This window comes from Dendrobates tinctorius, unplaced genomic scaffold (genome assembly GCF_039654945.1).
Source record: "Dendrobates tinctorius isolate UK_male_01 unplaced genomic scaffold, ASM3965494v1 ptg000010l, whole genome shotgun sequence".
In the NCBI taxonomy this organism is placed as follows: domain Eukaryota; kingdom Metazoa; phylum Chordata; class Amphibia; order Anura; family Dendrobatidae; genus Dendrobates; species Dendrobates tinctorius.
The window spans coordinates 931,096-954,057 of NW_027361678.1; the positions used below are offsets into that span (position 1 = coordinate 931,096).

At 44.9% G+C, this 22,962-nt stretch overlaps 1 protein-coding gene across 2 annotated transcripts in view; it reads left to right on the plus strand.

The window, feature by feature from the left end:
* Window positions 1-22,962, plus strand: part of LOC141098015 (potassium channel, subfamily K, member 16-like) — a 126,865-nt gene that overhangs the window by 64,060 nt on the left and 39,843 nt on the right. The window contains exon 1 of one of the 2 annotated variants that reach the window (XM_073585610.1): window positions 3,832-3,873. The exons of the other annotated variant lie outside the window; for it this stretch is intronic. The gene's annotated coding sequence lies outside the window, so the exon portion shown is untranslated. Of the gene's footprint in view, window positions 1-3,831; window positions 3,874-22,962 lie in introns of those variants that run through there. 2 annotated transcript variants of the gene reach the window in all.

The following is a 22,962-nucleotide window of genomic DNA, read 5'->3' on the forward strand; positions in this document are numbered from 1 at the left end:
TTTTGACGGTGCGCCGTGCGCGCCAAAATCCGAAAAGTTCAATTTTGGCGCGCACGGCGCACCGTCAAAAGTGCGCAGCGCAGGTCAAAGCGCAACTAGCGCACGGCCTGCGCACGATCTGCGCACCCTATGCTAAAGATAGGGTGCGCCGATCGCAGGCGCCGCTGTCCGCTAGTAGGCGGCGCTACAAGCAAGGGGCGGGCACGCCGGGCAGAGAGCCGGCTCGGGGGCGGAGCTACCCCCGGCCGTGCGTGCGCTTAAAAAGCGCTAATGTGAAACCGGCCTTACGCTGTCATTTTCTCTGCTTGCTTGCTAGGAGAAGCTTGGAAAACCTCCATCATTTTTTTTTTTTTGCATACTAGAAAAACTGATGAATTCTGCAAATAAGCACACGGACCTGAAACGGATGAAAATCATAACCGGCACACTGATGGAAAACTGTCCAAGGGACTGTGCACACCATTTTTTTAGGCATTCAAAAACTCTAGGTTTTTTTCAAGCAAAAAATGCATCAGAAAACTTCTTTTTTGGGAAGTTTTGGTTTAGCCTTTCTTTTCTTGAAGGGATTTGAAAGACTTTTGAAAGAGTTTTTTTCTTGTCCCCCTGAAGCTTTCTTTGCTGTCTTTTGATTGGACAGTGCCTACTTTGGAGAGATGTCCTTTAGAAAGAAGTGATATGCCATTTTTCAAAACTTACAAAACCTAAAAAAAGACAAAATGAGGAAAACCCTGCTGTAATTAAATAAATAAAAAGCAAAAGTGCATTTAAATAATTCAGAGTTCTTAGTAATACTGTATTTGATCAAATATAGCATAAAAGCCGTCCCACCGACAAGGTGACTCTGTGATCGGGGCGGTCCTACACTGTCTAATATTAAAACCTTATCATGTGTCAAAGTTGACGTCAGTGTGTGAATAAGGGCAGACAAGGACCGGGTCCCAACCAGTGGACCATGCTTTATGGCCAATGTGAACAAGCGTTTATATGCTGCATGTATACCAACTCAAGCAAACTCAATTTTTGTGTTTGTTTCTTTATATTTTTGTATTCTGTGCAAGCTGGGGTGTGGCCTCCCTGTCCTGAGCTGGAAATTGTATTTAAAGCCTTCCCCTAACTGGTGTCCACTGGTTGGGACCTGGTCTTTTTGTCTGCCCTTATGGCCAATGTGAACATGCGTTTATATGCTGCATGGATGCCAACTCAAACCAAGCTCAATTTTTGTGTATTTTTCAAAACTTCTTCAGTGATTAAAAAAATGAAGCTAAAAAAATTCCTCCTATGAACAGCGAATTGGATTTGATATAGAAATAAATTAGAAGAATTTTCTAACAATTTTTAAGCAGTTTTTGAGGAGGATTTTTGAGACGATATGCTCCCCAGAAAAAAAATAACTATTCAAAAACTCTGCGTGCACATTTCCTTACACAGATTACCCAACCAGGAATGATTGATCACCTAATGGAGACATGATTTTATTAAGTCTCTACTGTTTCTCAGTGCTGACTAATCATTTTGCGCTCACTTGGATTTTGTTTCGCCGGGTTTATTAATTCTGCTTATCAAACACATACCGGCATTACATATCTCGGAGCTCAGCACCTCTCCCTGGTGGTTTTGTGGGGGAGTATGCCATCTTATTCTGCAGAACCATCCCGGGCAGGCAGCCATACTGAGGAGTATTCAATAACCTAGCATAAACAGACATACTGTAATGAATGATACACCATTACATGCTGACTTAGCTTTGTTCGAAAAAGACCTTTTAAGGAAGAGTCCAGCCTAAAAGGTTTTGTGGGGCGTCTGATGATGGAAAAACACGATCTAAGTTTTGAAGTATGTTTTGCTAACGTTGCATTTAGTAGGCAAGGTGTAGTTTGCAGTTTATTTAGGACGCACCTTATTCTCCACTTTTCAGTAGCACAAACACATCCTTTCATGCATGCTGGGAAAATGGCTCAAGTAGTTAAGCAGGATATTCCAGACTAACTCAAAGCTGTAAAACAAATGTAAAGCATTAACTTAATCAGCCAGGTTATGTCTAACATCTTCTGAACTTTGGTGAATCCCTAGATCGTAAACTGCACATACAGCAGGTACAAAGATTGACATTAATTTATTAATGTGATGTGATTGTTCCTTAGTAAAATCGTCAGGTGCAAGTGTGCATCTGAGGGTCTGAGAGCGATCTGACACAGTATCAAATCACACATAAACCGTTGTTAGTCAATGGGACCGAGCAAGCGCCCGATTTGTTCCTGGGACATGTACAAAATCTCTGTAAGGGCCCCGTCACACATAACGACTCACCAGCGATCCCGACAATGATATCAAAGTGTCAGGATCGCTAGTGAGTCGCTACATGATCGCTGGTGAGCTGTCAAACAGGCAGCTTCACCAGTGATCAGCACAGCGACACCGAGCGCGCGGCGTCGCTGTGTAGTTTAGCTACCAGCGCGCTGATGCAGGGAGCTGGTAACTAATGTACACATCGGTTTTCTAAGGGGCGTGCGTTAGAAACCCTTAATTACCAGCTTCTGCTCGCTGGTCGATGGTCTCCCGCCTGTCACACGCAGCGATGCGTGCTGGCCAGCAGGAGACCAGCGACCCCAAAAATGTCCAGGGCTTTCCATCAACCATCAGCGATACCGGCAGGGGGGCCGGTCGCTGATTGCTGTCACACACAGCGATCTCGCTGGTGAGATCGCTGTTGCGTCACAAAACTAGTGACTCAGCACTGTGTGACGGGGCCCTAAGTCCAAGTTTAATCTGAAATTCAGTATGCACGCGGCCATGCAAGTCAATGAGTGCAGGAAAACATGTACTCACAGAATCGACAAGATGGAGAAATGTTTTTAGCTTTTAACTTTTACTTGTTTGTCTATAATTTCCTTTTTAATCTCCTGAGACAACTCTCTCCTTAGCTTTATTTGGTTCATGTTCAATGTGGTACATAGCTTGATACCAAACAGCACATTGACTACTTTTCACCTTGTAAATAAGGTACACAGCATTATATTAAACAGCATAGTGACAACTTTTCATCTTATAAATAGGCAAACTGGCTGATTACAAGTTTCTAGACACTTGTGATGCTAATTATAGGACACGTCATAGTTTAACAAGTCTCTATGATCAAATTATTTTCAATCTTTTCTAGGGGTACCATCATTTTTGTCCAGGCCAGGTTCATTAGTTTGTAAACCTATAAAATTGTCCACATGGCCAAATGGGACATCCTCCCAAGTCTGAACAACCAAACCGAAAAAAATGCAGATCTATGAATGTTTAAATACATCTAGATGGTCTAATTAGTATAGATGTAAGTGTAAAGATATTTAACCCAGGGTCGGACTGGCCGACCGGAGACCAGGAGGATTCTCCGATAGCCCAGGCACTGACACCTGTTGGCATACTGGCCAGCAGCTGCCTAGGGCCCCCACTGCTACAGGGGCCCCCAGCCAGTGGCTATGGGGCCCATGAGTCAAGGGGGCCTGCCCTGTGCCAGCGGAGTAGCAGCTGGTGACAGGAAGCCACGCCTGTCCCAGCTGCTAAAGAGAAATGAATATTCATGTTTCCCCACACTCCCAAGGGCATGGAGAGAAGCGAATATGATTTCTCTTTAATAGCGGGCAGCATTAGCCGCAGGCTGTAGTTAGCACTGCCAGCATGTAAAGCCCCACCACTGCATCACACACACACATGCATACAGACACACAGCACACTCACCTCTTCGCAAGTTCCCTGCTGCACATGCCAGCTTCCTGCCTGAGACAGCCCAGCTGGATGACATCATCATCCAGCTTGCTGTTTCAGACAGAAAGCTGCCGACGAGGAAGAGGCTGCTGGGATGTGCTGTGGGGAACTTGCCGAGAGGTGAGTGGTGCTGTGTGTCTGTGTGCGTAAGTGTGTGTGTGTGGTGTATTGCTTTGTGTGTGAGTGTGACAGAGGTGCAGTGCTGTGTGTGTGTTTGCAGTGATGGGGTGGTGTGGAAGGACAGTGATGGTGGTGACGGGAGACAATGATGGAGGTAATGAAATGGACAATGATGGTGGTGGGGGAGGCAATGATGGAGGTGATGAAATGGGCAATGATGGTGGTGGGGGAGGCAATGATGGAGGTGATGAAATGGATAATGATGGGGTGGGGGGAGGCAATGATGCAGGTGATGAAATGGGCAATGATGGGGTTGGGGGAGGCAATGATGGAGGTGTTGAACTGGGCAATGATGGGGGTGGTGTGGGAGAAAGTAGTGATGGTTGTGGTGTAAAGGACAATGATAGTGGTGGGAGAGGAGGCAATGATTGAGGTGGTGGAGTGGGCAATGATGGGGTGGTGGGGGAGAAAGCAATGATGGAGGTGGTGATGAGGACAATGATGGGGTGGAGGGGGAGAACAATGATGGGGGTGGAGAAAGGTTGCATTATACCCTATGAGGGGGGCTGCATTATACTTTATGAGGGGGCTACATTATATTCTGTGGGAGGACGGGATTTTTCTCTCAGGGGACTACATTACATTCTGGGGGCTACAGTATACTGTATGGGGGCTGCATTATTCTCTCAGGGGACTACATTGTATTCTATATGATGAGGGCAAAATTATGCCCTATGAGGGGGCTACAGTATACTCTATGGTGGAGCTGCGTTGTATTCTGTGGTGGGGCTGCATTATACTATATTAGGGGGGCTGCACTACATTCTATGGTGGGGACTACATTATACCTTATGATGGGGGTGCATTATGTTTTGTGGGGTGCTGCAGTATATTCTATGAGGTGGGCTGTATTCTATTCTATGAGAGGGGGCCGCATTATATTCTAAGAGAGGGGGCTGCATTATATTCTATGAGGGGGGTTACATTATTCTATGAGGGAGGCTACAATGTATTCTTTGAGGGGCTACATTATATTTTATGAGGGAGGCTACATTATATTCTATGAGGGGGCTACCCCAACCTCTGCTACATAATTAAGACCTATACTACCTTATATTATGATTAAAAATTTTAATATTTGCGCTCAGAGATAGACCTTTAAATACACTGAACTCACTCTTCAAAAAAAGAAGTAGAAGACTAAATGGACAACCTAAGTTGCAACCTCCAAGTAGCGATGAGGGTCAGGCACCGCCTACTTGACTCTTTAAGAAGGACTAATAATAAAAAAGGAAAAAAAGATTTTACACTTCAGATTATGCCACATGTACATCGTTCACCATGGGACTAAGAAGAAAAAATTGTCTATAGAAAGAGGAAAAAATTACCTTGAGGTTTCTTTGAGCTGATAGTGCTTAGCGATCCAGGTCCTGTGTATAAGAGGTCCAGATGAAACGACAACGATGATATTGATAAAATCCAAAGTGCTGGCACCATGTGAGGAGAAGGGTTTTGATGCTGTCAATTGCGGACGCTTGTCCCGGCCGGAGACATGCGTCCTCTCTGCAGTGCGTGCTCCTAGGCTTGAAGCGGTAGCGGCGCACGCCGAGAAAAGCTAACAAGGTCCGCAGGACCTTGTGTGACGTCACAGTCACGTGATCACTCACGTGACTAGCTATGGAGAGCGGTGAAGCTCAAAAACATCCGACGCGTTTCTGAATCAGCGGATTCCTTCCTCAGGGAATCCCTGAGGAAGGAATCCGCTGATTCAGAAACGCGTCGGATGTTTTTGAGCTTCACCGCTCTCCATAGCTAGTCACGTGAGTGATCACGTGACTGTGACGTCACACAAGGTCCTGCGGACCTTGTTAGCTTTTCTCGGCGTGCGCCGCTACCGCTTCAAGCCTAGGAGCACGCACTGCAGAGAGGACGAATGTCTCCGGCCGGGACAAGCGTCCGCAATTGACAGCATCAAAACCCTTCTCCTCACATGGTGCCAGCACTTTGGATTTTATCAATATCATCGTTGTCGTTTCATCTGGACCTCTTATACACAGGACCTGGATCGCTAAGCACTATCAGCTCAAAGAAACCTCAAGGTAATTTTTTCCTCTTTCTATAGACAATTTTTTCTTCTTAGTCCCATGGTGAACGATGTACATGTGGCATAATCTGAAGTGTAAAATCTTTTTTTCCTTTTTTATTATTAGTCCTTCTTAAAGAGTCAAGTAGGCGGTGCCTGACCCTCATCGCTACTTGGAGGTTGCAACTTAGGTTGTCCATTTAGTCTTCTACTTCTTTTTTTGAAGAGTGAGTTCAGTGTATTTAAAGGTCTATCTCTGAGCGCAAATATTAAAATTTTTAATCATTTATTTATCTGGAGGAATTTCGTGGTATTATCCTAATATTTTGCAGCTGAGTAGACTATAGCGCTAGCGCTGTGGCTGAGACATTTATTGTTTATTCTTTTATTACCTTATATTATGCCCTGATATCATTGTCCTTTACACCACAACCATCATTACTTTCTCCCACACCACCCCCATCATTGCCCAGTTCAACACCTCCATCATTGCCTCCCCCAAACCCATCATTGCCCATTTCATCACCTGCATCATTGCCTCCCCTCACCCCCATCATTGTGGAGGTTAGATCTGAAATGTCCATGTCCGGACCTGGTCAACCGTTATCTGCGCTCAACCTTTCTGGCGCCATGGGAGTGATTCAGAAACGTTTCAGGTACATTTTACATTTAATATAGTCTTGCTTTTAATACATTTAGTAAATTGCACAGCGAATATAAAAAAAATAGCGTAGGACTGCACCATATGAGAATGCCTTGGCATGGCAGGGTGGCTCAAAGAACTGATCAATTGTTTGCTAAATGTCTCATTTTAAAGTACAGTTAGAAATCAATATGTGCATATGCACTTTATGTATTGCGTTCTGACCATAGGCAGCACTGGTTTCTCCCCTTTTTTATTTGATATTGGTTTGTGGCTGACCACCACTGTTTGCCATGCACACTGAGTTATGCACGCCATTCTTTCTGTCTTTATTGTGATTGATCTAGGCTGCTGTACACACATACAGCAGCCCTACCCTGCCCCAGGCTCTATTTAATTATGCACCTGTGTCTGGGCCTGTTTCACCCTTCATCTGTGGTTGCTGGTTTGGCAGTGTGGAGGTTAGATCTGAAATGTCCATGTCTGGACCTGGTCAGCCTTTATCTGCGCTCGCCCTTTCTTGCACCATGGGAGTAATTCAGAAACGTTTCAGGTACATTTTGCATTTAGTATAGTCTTGCTTTTAATACATTTAGGAGGCCGTAATGGCACAGCAAATATAAAAAACATAGAGTAGGACTGCCCCATATGAGAATGCCTTGGTGTGGCGGGGTGGCTCAAAGATTTGATCAATTGTTTGCTAAATGTCTCATTTTAAAGTACAGTTAGAAATCAATATGTGCATATGCACTTTGTGTATTGCGTTCTGACCATAGGCAGCACTGGCTTCTCCCTTTTTATAGAATTAGGCTCACTCATTCGTTGAAGGCAGATTTACTAGTTTGCAAGACATTCCTACAATGGCCATACCTGCATCATGGCAAAAGATATGTCAAGCAAGGACCTAGGGCTCGCAGTAGGAGAATGGACCAAGCAGTAAGCTTGGTTCTGGTACTGTATCGATGTAGTAATCTAGATTCTGGTACCATATGTATGCCATAAGCTTGGTATTGTTCCCGTATTTATGTAGTAGACTTAGTAATCTCGGTTCAGCTCCCATATCTCTGGAGTAAGCTCTGTTCTGCTCCCATATCTCTGTAGTAAACTCTGTTCTGCTCCCATATCTCTGTAGTAAGCTCATTTCTGCTCCCATATCTCTCTAGTAAGCTCGGATCTGCTCCCATAGCTCTGTAGTAAGCTCAGTTCTACTCGCTTATCTCTGTAGTATGCTCGGTTCTGCTCCCATATCTCTGTAGTAAGCTTGGCTCTGCTCCCTTATCGCTGTAGTAAGCTTGTTTCAGTTCCCTTATCTAAGTAGTATTCTTGGCTCCGTTCTTGTGTCTATGTAGTTAGCTTGCTTCTGTTACTGTATCTATGTAGGCAGTAAGCTTGGTTCTACTCCCATATCTATGCAGCAAGCTTTGTTCTGTTCGCATATCTATGTACCAGCCTGTCTTTAAAGCTTGTCATTGCTGCTGCTTTAATGCAGCGGCCAGAGATAAGCAGGGCAGAGGTGGGCCACCACAATTCGAGGGCCACTGCCTTGTGATTGCCCCCCAGGCTGAAAAGTGCCAGCCAGCCCCTGCACATAGGAAAGGTATCTGGGTGAGATATACCTGCCCTCATCCACGATTCCCCCATGCTTCTCACATATCCCCACCTTCTGCTTAGACCACTCCGGTCGAGCAATGACACCCGCCAAACAGTGCACTCGGGACAGGGCATCTGCACTCCCCATCTGCACCCCTGGATTGTGCGCCACCATAAAAGTGTAGGCCTGCAGGGCAAGGAACCACCGGGTCACTCGGCTATTCCGTTCCTTGTGCAAGTGCATCCACTTGAGAGGGGCATGGTCAGTGATCAGCCTGAACTTTCTGCCCACCAGGTAATATTTGAGGGACTCTATAGCCCACTTAATGGCTAGGCACTCTTTTTCCACTACCGCATACTTTTGCTCATGCTTATTCAGCTTCCTGCTGAGATAGAGGACCGGGTGTTCCACTCCGTCCCTCGCTTGTGACAACACGGCCCCGATACCGGTCTCAGAGGCATCAGTTTGTACCACAAACTCGCTGTGGAAATCTGGAGTCACCAGAACGGGTTGAGAGTAAAGTGCTCGTTTTAGGCTATGGAAGGCTTCTTCAGCCGCTAAATTCCATTTAACCATGACGGAATCTTTCCCTTTGGTAAGATCCGTCAGGGGGGTAGCGATGGCCGCAAAATTGGGGATGAACCGGCGATAATAGCCGGCGATCCCCAGAAAGGCTTGCATCTGCTTTTTGGACAGTGACCCCAGGTTCCGTTATGATATCATGTTTCATTAGCCTAGTCTGCCCGGGTTTTTCCGAGAAAAACTGTTGGTTATGAAGTAGAAACTGCCTGACCTCAGTCTTTTGCCACTCCGAGAGAGTCTCTGCAATCCGTACCGCCGGTACGGTGTGCGAGCAGACGGGCCGGGCCAGATCCGCTGATAAGGCAGACCGATCTTTCCAGGGTTTTATCAGATTCACATGATAGATCTGTTCAGGTTTCCTTTTACCTGCCTGATACACTTTGTAGTTTACTTCACCAACTCTTTCCTTAATCTCAAAGGGGCCCTGCCACTTTGCCAGGAACTTACTGTCAGCCGTGGGGACCAGGATCAACACCCTATCTCCGGGTGCAAACGTACGGACCTTGGCGCCCCTGTCATAGATTCTTTTCTGGGCTCCCTGAGCCTGCATCATGTGCTCCTTGATGATGGGCATAATGGCTGCAATATGGTCCTGCATTTGTGTTACATGATCTATCACCGTTTTAAATGGAGTGACCTGACCCTACCAGGTTTCTTTTGCGACGTCTAACAGTCCGCGGGGACGTCGGGCGTACAATAACTCGAAAGGCGAGAACCCAGTGGAAGACTGGGGCACTTGCCTGATGGCAAAAAGAAAATATGGAAGTACATAATCCCAGTTTTTCCCATCCTTGTCTATCGCCTTTCTCAGCATCTGCTTCAAAGTTTTATTGAACTGTTCGACCAGCCCGTCTATTTGAGGGTGATGCACGGACGTGCGTAACGGTTCGATTTGTAGCAACCTGCAGAGCTCCCTCATTACCCCTGACATGAAGGAAGTCCCCTGATCGGTAAGTATCTGTTTTGGAATACCGACCCGACTATCGACCACTGTTTAGTTAGTGCCGGACAGGCAAGGATTTGTTTTATGTTTTGCTTTCACCTAAAATAAACCGGACCCAGCGTCAGTTATGTCCGAATGTGCACCTGAGTTTTATGCAAAACCAATGTCACCTTGACCCCAGAAAAGGCGATCCCGGAGTGTTTTATCACAAGTTATATATATATATATATACATATATATAATATGCCACCGTACAAGTCCTTGAGGGGAAACATGTGTCATCACGGTTAATAGCTGTGGTGATGTGAACTCAGAAGCATGCTCCAGCATATATAGTGCTGAGGGTTATGTGGCAATTATAGGGCCGGGTTTTAGGCTATGTACCCACGTATGCAGAAAAAACAGACTCCTTTCCAGGAAAAACATGCGTTTTTGCGCATTTTTTTCGCGGTTTTTTTTGCCTTTTTTTACAGACCATCCACATGCTCATAGAGTATAGTTGCAAATGCGTTTTTTCCGCAACGTTAATGAACATGCTGCGTTTTTTTCTGCGTTGCGTTTTTTTCACTAAAAAAACGCATCATGTGGACAAAAGTTGTGGAATTCATTAAAAAGAATAGGATGCTTCTTGTATGCGTTTTTGAAGCGTCTTTGCTGGGAAAAACGCTTAAAAAATGCGAAAAAACTGCTTACGTGGGTGCACAGACTAACAAGCGGTCATAAAAGATGGGTGGGAATGACCACTCACATATCCCCACCCCAGGGGTGTTCATTGGCTTATAAAATGAAGGCTAGTTACCTCATTCAATGTCTGTGGCAGGAGGTGTGGAGACCTCCATGTGTGTGTTGCTGAAGAAACTGACCTGAGCGGGCGGACCAGCATTACTATATAGACTGGTTATTTTTCTGTTACCGTACTTTGTGCCAGAAAAGGCTGTTCATTTGTTTTTTTCCTGTCCAGAGCAGTTCATGCCGTTTTAATAAACGTGCTCAGACATTTAATCAATAGTGCTTCCTGTGCCTATGTAAGGGGGTCAGGGCTTAGCCCCTTTAAATGTTGATGCTACTGTTTACATGAACATGAATGAATTCAAGTCTCCAGGTCCAGATGAATTACACCCCAGAGTACTGAAGGAGATAGCAGAAGAAATTTTTGAACCCCTCTCCATAATCTTTGAAAATTCTTGGAGAACAGGAGAAGTGCCAGAAGACTGGAGAAGAGCAAATGTTGTTCCTATCTTCAAAAAGGGGAAGAAGGTGGACCCAGGCAACTATAGGCCGGTGAGTCTGACTTCTATACCAGGAAAGATCTTTGAACAAATTATTAAACAACATGTATGTCAGTACCTGGATAAGAATGAAGTGATTAAACAGAGTCAGCATGGGTTTGTAACTAATAAGTCATGTCAGACTAACTTAATTTCCTGCTATGACGGAATCACTGATTGGGTGGATCAAGGAAATGCTGTAGATATAGTATATCTTGACTTCAGCAAAGCATTTGACAAAGTATCTCATACAATCCTTATTGAAAAAATGACTAAGTATGGAATGGACAAGGCAACTGTTAGGTGGATTCATAACTGGCTTAGTGATCGGACCCAAAGAGTGGTCGTAAATGGCTGCACATCCAGTTGGAAGAATGTCTCAAGTGGGGTACCACAGGGCTCTGTCCTGGGCCCTGTATTGTTCAACATCTTTATCAACGATTTAGATGAAGGAATTGAGGGTAAACTGATTAAATTTGCTGATGATACAAAGCTAGGAGGGATAGCTAATACTAGAGAAGAGAGAGAGAGGATTCAAAAAGATATAAATAAACTGGAGAAGTGGGCAGCAACTAACAAAATGGTTTTTAACAGGGAGAAATGCAAAGTACTACATCTGGGCAATAAAAATGAAAAAAGCATATACAGAATGGGAGGAATAGGGCTAAGTGACAGCACATGTGAAAAAGACTTGGGTATACTAGTAGATCACAAACTGAATATGAGTCAACAGTGTGATGCAGCAGCAAAAAAGGCAAATGCAATTCTAGGATGTATTAACAGAAGCATACAGTCTAGATCACGTGAAGTCATTATTTCCCTCTACTCCTCTTTGGTCAGACCTCATCTGGAATATTGTGTCCAGTTTTGGGCACCACATTTTAAAAAAGACATCAACAAACTGGAGCAAGTTCAGAAAAGAGCGACCAGAATGGTGACCGGTCTGCAAACCCTGTCTTATAAGGAAAGGTTGCAGGATTTGGGAATGTTTAGTTTGCAAATGAGAAGACTGAGAGGAGACTTAATAGCTGTCTACAAATATCTAAAGGGCTGTCACATTGTAGAAGGATCAACTTTATTCTCATTTGCACAAGGAAAGACTAGAAGCAATGGGATGAAACTGAATGGGAGGAGACACAGATTAGATATTAGAAAAAACTTTTTGACAGTTAGAGTGATCAATGAGTGGAACAGGCTGCCACGAGAAGTGGTGAGTTCTCCTTCAATGGAAGTCTTCAAACAGAGGCTGGACAGACATCTGACTGGGATGATTTAGCGAATCCTGCTTTGAGCAGGGGGTTGGACCAGATGGCCCAGGAGGTCCCTTCCAACTCTACAATTCTATGATTCTATGATTCTATGATTCTATAACATAATTGCCATATTTGTATGAGTTGTGTATATAATTGCTATATGTTTAATTGTGCCGTATTTTCGTATTTTTGTACTATATGTAAGCTAGGGACAGTGCAGTTAGGAAAAGGGCCACTAAATGTGGGTACTGAGTACACTGCATAGGAAGGTTAGTTGTAGGACACTTAGACATTAATTCTAGGAGGGATAGCTGGGGAATAATTTGACAAATTTCCTTGTTATAGTCAGTCGGGGCAGACCCCTCGGTGCAGCTCAGGTGGCCTCTGGTCTGAGCTGCTTAGCTACCATGCAACGTTCTGAAGTAGAAGCCCAGCCATCCAAGGGAAGAGTGTAAGTATTAAGGAAGAAGGGAAGTGTTAAGAGCACGGTACCCACAGCAACGTATTGAAGTAGTTACAGAAGAAGATTGGGTACAGAAGATGTTTGGGTACAGAAGACGTTTGGGTACAGAAGAAGTAGAGTGGGCCACCATGAAAGTGCGCGGGCAGGATAAACATAAGGGGGTGGACGACCCAGTAGATATTATTTCTGTGTCTGGGCTGAAGTCGTTTCCAGGGAGATAAATACAAGTGGAGTTTTCACCGGGCTCCTCATCCCTTTATATCTTTGTGGCCTAATCCTGTGAAGCAGAAGAAGTTAGGGAAAGATGAAGAATATGCATTGCTGGTACTGTGACAAGTGTGCTAGAAGTGTTATGGATGTGCTGTATCCTGAAGAGAATAAATTTGTTATGTTTAAAGTTGCTTTGGAGTATGGATTGTGCTGACAAGATTACAACCCGGTCGCTTTTTTACACCTACCTCAACCGCAACTGAGTATAATATATATAATATATAGTACAATATATATATGTACACACATACACATTGGTATAATGGTCGGGATCAGAGCTTTCCCAATTGCGGACGATAGTGACCACAGCATCAGGGTTGTTAGACAGAAAGAGCGAGTTAAGAGTTCAGTAGGCGGTTTTGTCAGTGATTGACAGGCTTTCCTGTAGAAATGTGATGTCAATAAATGATTTGGACCGCCCACTGAACTCCAAAGCCCAGACTTTTATAGATGCCACTCAACTTTTGAAGAACAGAAAGAGGGACAGCTCATGATTATGCACAGCCACACCACTGGCCACACCCAAATCCATGCCCATTTACCATTTATTTCTTCCCTGGTAGTAGGAGATGTCAGAAGGGTGGGGGTAGTGAGGAACATTCAGCAGATGCCCTAGAATACAGGACGTAGACCCAAGTCCAGGACTGTCTGCTGTATCTGGGACAGTTAGGACTACATATGAGCGGATGGATTAATGGGGGTCTCTGGTCCGGAGTACAGGTCAGTGCTACCTGGCAGCTGAACCGGAGGCCACAAATCTCTAACCTTCTGACTTTCCTGGCTCAGCTTTTGATTAGTCAAGGGTGGATTGACGTTATTTTTGCTCCTTCATTCACAGTTGGAGCCGCCAGAACTTTCTGATCTTTATGTAGCTTCGCTACATGACATCTGGCTTTTTTGTGTCTGTAAGGCTATGTTCACGCAATTGCAAAAATACTGTGTTTTTTGTGCAGGATTTGCACCAGATTACACAATAACAATCTTACTCCCCTTATTTCACGCATTTCTGGTGCAGATGTGAAGCTGTGTTTTTAAAGTTTTTTATAGTACAGAAAAACTTTGATCCTGTGTAGGAGGAAAGGCCCCCACCGCGTGTTCGGGCCGGAACCAAGGGGACCGTCACTAAGGTTCCTAGGGGGTCTGTTTCTGGGGGACAGAATTAGAGGACGGACGGCAGAGACTTCCAGAATGGTTGGGGGAGGAGCTAATATAAAAGGGGCGGAGGACGCTAGAGAGGGTGAGTCAGCAGATCGGCAGAGTAGGAGCAGGAAACCTCAAGCGCGCCAGAGAGCAAGAGCCTCCAGCAGCCGACCAAGGAACTCCACTTCATTCCAGTCCGCGGCTGTGGCCAGTCCGCTGCCGCCCGCGGCCATTGCCGCTCCACTCCAGCTCACGGCTGCGGCCTGCCCGCTGCCTCCCGCGGCCATTGCCGCTTCACTCCAGCCCGCGGCTGCAGCCTGCTCGCTGCCGCCCGTGGTCGCCTCATCCCAGCTCGCGGCTGCGGCCTGCCCGTTGCTGTCCACAGCCGCCACCGCCCCACTCCAGCCCGCAGCTGGGGCCTGCCCCTTGCCATTTGTGGGACTCCCGGCACAGCCCCAGGCTGTGCTAGTGGCCTACCAGCCGCCAATCTGCATCACTGCGGCTCGTCCCTGCCCGGGAGCTGCGGCCTTCATCCTCCCGCTAACAGGCAGTATTCCGCTGTCTCCGCGGAGGGTTACCCCGCCAAAGGACTCTCCTAGGGCCTGTTGTGCCCCTGCCTTGCCTGGGCGTAGGAACGCCCGAAGCCTTTGCCAGATCCTCAGCATAGTAACTAAGGACCCGTAGTCGGCCATACCGCAGCCCTATAGTGACCGGCCTTCGCCGGGTTAGTCGTGTTCTCATTACTCGTGTTTCCTTGTGTTTGCGAGGACAATTGTTGTTATCTTGTTCGGTTGCTCAGGATAGCCCCGTTGGCATCCATATAAAGTATATAAAAGCCACCACCAAAACTTGCATCCGTCTCGTGTCTCGTCACTGGATCCCGCGTACCTGCTGTACCTACACCTGCACTTAAAGGGAATCTGTCACCCTTTTTTTGCCCTATTAGCTGCCGGCATAGACATCAGGGGCTTATCTACAGCATTCTGTAATGCTGGAGATAAGCCCCCGATGTAACCTGAAAGAGAAGAAAAACACGTTATATTATACTCACCGAGGTGGGCGGTCCGGTCCAATGGGTGTTGCAGTCCAGTCCGACGCCTCCCTTCTTCATGCGATGACGTCCTCTTCTCCCATCCTGAAATGGCTCCGGCGCATTGCTCTGCCCTGTTGAGGGCAGAGCAGAATTCTGCAGTGCGCAGGAGCCAGACCTCTCCTGACGCCTGCGCACTGCAGGACTCTGCTCTGCCCTCAATAGGGAAGAGCAGTGCGCTTGCGACGGAGCCATTACAGGACGGGAGAAGAGGACGTCATCACATGAAGAAGGGAGGCGCCGAGCGGGACGGACCGCCCACCTCCGTAAGTATAATATAATGTGTTTATCTTCTCTTTCAGGTTACATCGGAGGCTTATCTACAGCATTACAGAATGCTGTAGATAAGCCCCCAATGTCTATGCCGGCAGCTGAAAGGCCAAAAAAAGGGTGACAAATTCCCTTTCAAAAAAGTATCTGTAGTTTTTACATGTGTTTTTAGGCTGCACATACAGGTGCTTCTCACAAAATTAAAATATCATCAAAAAGTTAATGTATTTCAGTTCTTCAATACAAAAAGTGAAACTCATATATTATATAGCGTCATTACAAACAGAGTGATCTATTTCAAGTGTATATTTCTGTTAATGTTGATGATTATGGCTTACAGCCAATGAAAACCCAAAATTATTTTAAAATCCGAAATGTTGGCCTACTGAAATGTATGTTCAGTAAATGCACTCAATACTTGGTCGGGGCTTCTTTTACATTAATTACTGCATCAATGCGACGTGGCATGGAGGCGATCAGCCTGTGGCACTGCTGAGCAGCAATGGAAGCCCAGGTTGCTTTGATAGCAGCCTTCAGCTCGTCTGCGTTGTTGGGTCTAATGTCTCTCATCTTCCTCTTGACAAAACCCCATAGATTCTCTATGGGGTTAAGGTCAGGTGAGTTTGCAGGCCAATTGAACACAGTGATACTGTTGTTTTTAAACCAGGTAATCGTACTTTTGGCAGTGTGGACAGGTGCCAAGTCCTGCTGGAGAATGAAATTTCCATCTCCAAAAAGCTTGTCGGCAGAGGGAAGCATGATTTGCTCTAAAATTTCCTGGTAGACGGCTGCACTGACTTTGGTCTTGATAAAACGCCGGGAACCTACACCAGCAGACGGCATGGCTCCCCAAATAATCACTGATTGTGGAAACTTCACACTAGACCTCAAGCAGCTCGGATTGTGGCCTCTCCACTCTTCCTTCAGACTCTGGGACCTTGATTTCCAAATGAAATGCAAATTTTAAACAGCAGAAAATAAGCAGTATTTATCCTACATGTGAACAAGGTCTACATTTCCAAGCAAGGTGGATGTGATTCCGTGAAATATCCTCTAAGACCTCATTCACACATCAGTATTTCTGATCAGCAGTTTATCAGTATTTGTATTCCAAAACCAGGAGTGGACCTTACAGAGACAAACTATAATTGAAAGACAGACACCTGTTTTATGTTTTGGAGACATTCCTGGTTTTGGCATACAAACACTGATGAAAAATACTGACTAAATACTGACTTGTGAATGAGGCCTAAAGATGTATTCTGCCTGTTGAGTCAGAGCCTGCAATAAAGATTGAGTACACAAAATTCTCCCTATTACATCTCCAGAGCTTGTGACTCAGTAGCCTAAGCTCCAGCCAGTAATGTTGCGGTTGTGGGTTCAAATACTGGGGTGACTCACAAGAGAAAAAATGGTATTTTTGTGTGATTACTTATTATTATTTTTACTACTTTTATAGAAACAAATAAAATCGGTTCCTTCACCACAGTATACAGGGAACATAGAAATACACTGTTATAACACAATGTATCTCTATGGACATGAATAACCTGTTTCTGGGTTCACTACAAGCAATAGACGTCAAGATGATAAAATTCTCCTATCTACATAATTTTGGACTTTTTCTCCTAGATAGAGCAAAAGCCTGCAAACATAGAGATGTGAGTGTGAGTCCTGATGATACCCAAACACAGGAGGGAGAAGCATTGAATATATAACTTAATTTATTCAGAAAGCTGCCCCGTCAATGAGGAGGAGCTACGGAATGATGAAGATGTCAGTGAGAAGAGAGAGGAGTATAGAAGCCAGAACAAAAGCTTTGATGTGCTGGGTTGCGGGACTAGGCCCTCAAATTGGGAAAGTCTTGCTGAGTCCGGGACTGTTGGGAGCTATGCTTTATATTACAGTAGTACATTATTGGTCTGATTTTTAAAGATTTTTCATTCAGAAAATGTATTTCACTGCTTGAACTTTGTGGACAACCTTTTATTCTCCATGATGGCACTGACTACTATAATAACTGTCTGTGTGTCAGATATTTTTACTCTTTAATCTGTTGTTGAGTCCATTTCCCTTGATTGTAATTAGAATGTCTATTTCTTTTATTGAGATGGCTCAGCTGAATGTGCATTGCAGTTTCCTGCAGATTTCCCGGACTCCTCTGTCATAGTAATACATGATGTAGATCCATAAATACAGATCTATTAGTCAGACGTCTGAGTGATTACTAAGGAAAAAATGCAGCCACGGCCCCAACGGCTCCATGAAGATAAATCTTTCACTGCTGATAGTTAATTATAAATTGAATGCCAAATGTTCCCTGATTAATATCATAGTGGATAGATGGAAATAGCGGTGCTATTGGGAAGTTTGGATTATACCATGGTATGCTTGCGTATAGTTTAACACTTTCCCTCTCAAGGACATAATACCAAGCCATTGGGACGATGCAGGTGTACGTAGCTTGGGAAAGCTTATGTCGGCTGTGTTGTACAGCCAGCACCTGCTTCCTATCAATGCATTGTAACTGCCTGAATACTGCTGTCAATCTATGATGGCATTTAATCAGTGCAGTCCTGGTGGATCATGGAGTGCTGATGTGTCGCTTGCTGAAGGCCTCACCGCTGCCATCTTTGTGCTCCTGTGAAGCTTTATATTTATTTAGCAATATATATATGCAATATAATATATATATAATGCAATATAATCTACATGTATTTTCCAACTTTGAACTTTTATGCCCTTAAATCACAGAGATATGGCACACAAAAAAACTTAATAAATAACATTTCCCATATGTTTACTTTACATCAGCACAATTTTGGAACCAATATTAAAATTTGTTAAAAATTTGACCAGCGATTTCTCATTTTTACAACACCATTTTATTTTTAGGGACCACATCACATTTGAAGTGACTTTGAGGGGGTCTATATGATAGAAAATATCCAAAAGTGATACCATTCTAAAAACTGCACCCCTCAAGGTGCTCAAAACCACATTCAAGAAATTTATTAACCCTTCAGGTACATCACAGGAATTTTTTGAATGTTTAAAAAAAAAAATAAGATCATTTAACTTTTTTTCACACAAAAATTATTTCAGGTCCAATTTTTTTTATTTTACCAAGGGTAACAGGAGAAATTGGACTGCAAAAGTTATTGTGCAATTTGTCCTGAGTACGCTGATACCTGATATGTGGGGGGGAACCACTGTTTCGGCGCATGGCAGAGCTCAGAAAGGAAGGAGCGCCGTTTGACTTTTTCAGTGCAAAAGGCTGGAATTGAGATCGGACACCATGTCACATTTGGAGAGCTCCTGATGTGCCTAAACAGTGGTAACTCCCCACAAGTGACTCCATTTTGGAAACTAGATCCCCCAAGGAACTTATCTAGATATGTGGTGAGAACTTTGATCCCCCAAGGGCTTCACAGAAGTTTATAACGTATAGCCGTACAATTAAAAAATCATATTTTTTCCACAAAAATGATCTTTTCACCCTCAATTTTTATTTTTCCAAGGGTAACATGACACCAAAAGTTATTGTGTAATTTGTCCTGAGTACGCTGATACCCTATATGTGGGGGTAAACCACTATTTGGGTGCATGGCGGAGCACGGAAGGGAAGCAGCGCCATTTGACTTTTATGGCTGCAATTGAGATCGGACGCCATGTCATGTTTGGAAAGCCCCTGATGTGCCTAAACAGTGGAAACTAGACCCCCCAAGGAACTTATCTAGATGTGTGGTGAGCACTTTGAACCCCCCAGTGCTTCACAGAAGTTTATAACGCCCGGGCGTGAAAATAAAAAAATCATATTTTTTCCGCAAACATGATCTTTTAGTCCCCAATTTTTTTATTTTGCCAAGGGTAACAGGAGAAAATGGACCACAAAAGTTGTTGTCCAATTTGTCCTGAGTACACGGTACCCCATATGTGGGAGAAAACTACTGTATGGGTACACGTCGGGGCTCAGAAGGGAAGTAGTGAGGTTTTGGAATGCAGACTCTGATGGAATGGTCTGCGGGTGTCATGTTGCCTTTGAAGAGCCCCTGATGTACCTAAACTGTGGAAACCCCCCCCAAGTGACCCCATTCTGGAAACTAGACCCCCCAAGGAACTTATCTAGATGTGTGGTGCGCACTTTGAACCCCCCAGTGCTTCACAGCAGTTTATAACGCCCAGGCATGAAATGAAAAAAATCATATTTTTTCCACAAACATGATCTTTTAGTCCCCAATTTTTTTTTTTGCCAATGGTAACACAAGAAATTGTACCCCAAAAGTTGTTGTCCAATTTATCCTGAGTACACTGATACCCCATATGTGGGAGAAAACTACTGTATGGGCACATGTCGGGGCTTGGAAGGGAAGTAGTGACGTCTTGGAATGCAGATTTTGATGGAATGGTCTGCAGGTGTCATGTCGCGTTTGGAGAGCCTCTGATGTGCCTAAGCTGTTGAAACTCCCCACAAGTGACCCCATTTTGGAAACTAGACCCCCCAAGGAACTTATCTAGATGAGTGGTGAGCATTTTGAACCCCAAAGTGCTTCACAGAAGTTAATAACCCCCAGGTGTGAAAATAAAAAAATCATATTTTTTTTCCACAAAAATGATATTTTTGCCCCCAATTTTTTATTTTCCTAAGGGTAACAGGAGAAATTGGACCCCAAAAGTTGTTCTGCAATTTGTCCTGAGTAGGCTGATACCCCATATGTGGGGGTAAAACACTGTTTGGGTGCATGGCAGAGCTTGGAAGGGAAGGAGCACCATTTGACTTTTTCAACACAGAATTGGCTGGAATTGAGATCAGACGCTATGCTGCGTTTGGAGAGCACCTTATGTGCCTAAACAGTGGAAACCGCCCAATTCTAACTCCAACCCTAACCCCAACACACCCCTAACCCTAGCCCTAACGGGAAAATGGAAATAAATACATTTTGTAAAATTTTATTATTTTTCCCTAACTAAGGGGGTGATAACGGGGGGGGGTTGATTTACTATTTATAGCGGGTTTTTATTTTTGGCAGCTGTCATACGCTAAGGCCTGTTTCACACATCAGTTTTTGTCGTCAGTTACAATCCGCTAAAATGGCGGACAACGGATCCGTTCTTGAACTGAACACAGCGTTTGGCACCGGACCGGTGTTTTAACGGATCCGTTGAAGGAAGAATTTTAACCCCTTCACGACCAGTGACACAGCGTATGTGTCATGAAAGTCGGTGCCATTCCGACCAATGACGCATACTCTGTGTCATGACTTCAAAGCCCCCCTGCGGGTCGGGTGACCTAGGTCACGGAAAGGTCACCCGACCCGCAGATACAGGGGCTTTGTATTTCACCACGGGGGGCGTGGCTTCGCCCCCACGTGGCTACGATCGCTCTGATTGGCTGTTAAAAGTGAAACAGCCAATCAGAGCGATAGTAATATTTCATCAATGAAAATTGATGAAATATTACAATCCAGCCATGTCCGACACTGCTGTAGCATCGGACATGGCTGGTGACACCAATCCGACCCCCCCACCGGTTAACGGGGGCGATCTGCCACCCGCCACTGAATGACAGCGGCAATGTGCTGCCGCTGTCATCATCTGCCCCCTCCCGCCTTCCCTCCACTCCCCTGCCTTCCGATCGCCCCCCGGTACTCACTGAGTGCCACTATGGCTCCCGGTGTCCCGCGGTCCCGGACCATGGGCGCCGCCATATTGGAAAATGGCGGGCGCATGCGCAGTGCGCCCGCCTGCTGCAATTTCCTTTCATTCATTTTGATCACTGTGAAACTCTCACAGTGATCAAAATAGAATGAAAAGTAAATAAACCCCCCCGATTATCACCCCCATAGGCAGGATCAACTAATAAAATAAAGAAATTATTTTTATATTTCCATTAGGGTTAGGGTTAGGGTTGGAAAGTGGGTTAGGGTTAGGGTTGGAATGAGGGTTAGGGTTGGAAAGAGGGTTAGGGTTAGGGTGGGAAATAGGGTTAGGGTAGGAAATAGGGTTAGGGTTGGAAATAGGGTTAGGGTTGGAAATAGGGTTAGCATTAGAATTAGAGTTAAAATTAGGGTTAGGGTTGGAATTAGGGTTAGGCTTGTGGTTAGGGTTATGGTTAGGGATGGGATTAGGGTTAGGGGTGTGTTGGGGTTAGGGTTATGGTTAGGGTTGGGATTAGGGTTAGGGATGTGTTGGGGTTAGGGCTGTGGTTAGGGATGTGTTGGGGTTAGGGTTGAAGTTAGAATTGAGGGTTTCCACTGTTTAGGCACATCACGGGGGTCTCCAGACGCGACATGGTGCAACCATTGATTCCAGCCAATTTTGCGTTCAAAAAGTCAAACGGTGCTTCCTCCCTTCCAAGCCCTGACGTGTGCCCAAACAGTGGTTTACCCCAACATATGGGGTATCCGCGTACTCAGGAAAAATTGCACAACAACCCTGGGGGTCTAATTTCTCCTGGTACCCTTGGGAAAATAAAAAATTGGGGGCTAAAATATTATTTTTGTGGAAAATTTTTTTTTTACTAAATTTTCACGTCTCTGCGTTATAAACTTCTGTGAAGCACTTGGGGGTTCAAAGTGCTCACCAGGCATCTAGATAAGTTCCTTGGGGGGTCTAGTTTCCAAAATGGGGTCACGTGTGGGGGTTTCTATTGTTTAGGCACATCAGGGGCTCTGCAAACGTAACGACGACCGCAGACCATTCCATCAAAGTCTGCATTTCAAAACGTCACTACTTCCATTCCGAGCCCTTACGTGTGCCCAAGCAATGGTTCCCCCCCATATATGGGGTACCAGCGTACTCAGGACAAGGATGTGAGAAAATAATTTTAATACATACTGTAGCCACTATGAAAACCTCAAAAAGAGGAAAAAATCCTCCAAAAAATTCAGATACAAACCAGACAGGCCTAAATGCATCTGCACTAATACAAGGTGCAGCAGACCCAAGTAAAATGGCAGCTGCACAGGTGCATAAATACCAAATGAAACAGCCAGCCTACAATCAGGGATTGGCCGTGTGGTACTCCAGTGCAGAAGAAATAATCCGCATGTGGCAGTGTTCACACAGGGAATGCAGGGCTTCTGGTTCACAACCACTTAGTAACACCATATAGGGGGGCTGCCCAGTGCCAACTAGAATGCATCCCGTGTGAACAGAGGCCACAAGTGCAGATGCATTTAGGCCTGTCTGGTTTATACTGTAGCCACTAGTAACAAACGTTTCGGTCAACTTAGACCTACATCAGTATACTAGGGTACAATGGAAGTTCATGTGAAATCTCACATATGGTATCAAAGTAGAGGCTAGTAATCTTAGTGCTTGATTTAATAGAGGTATTGTAGGTCAGTGACCGCAATGGTGGTCAATACTAGCCTCTACTGTGATGCCATATGTGAGATTTCACATGAACTTCCATTGTACCCTAATACACTGATGTAGGTCTAAGTTGACCGAAACGTTTGTTACTAGTGGCTACTGTATGTATTAAAATT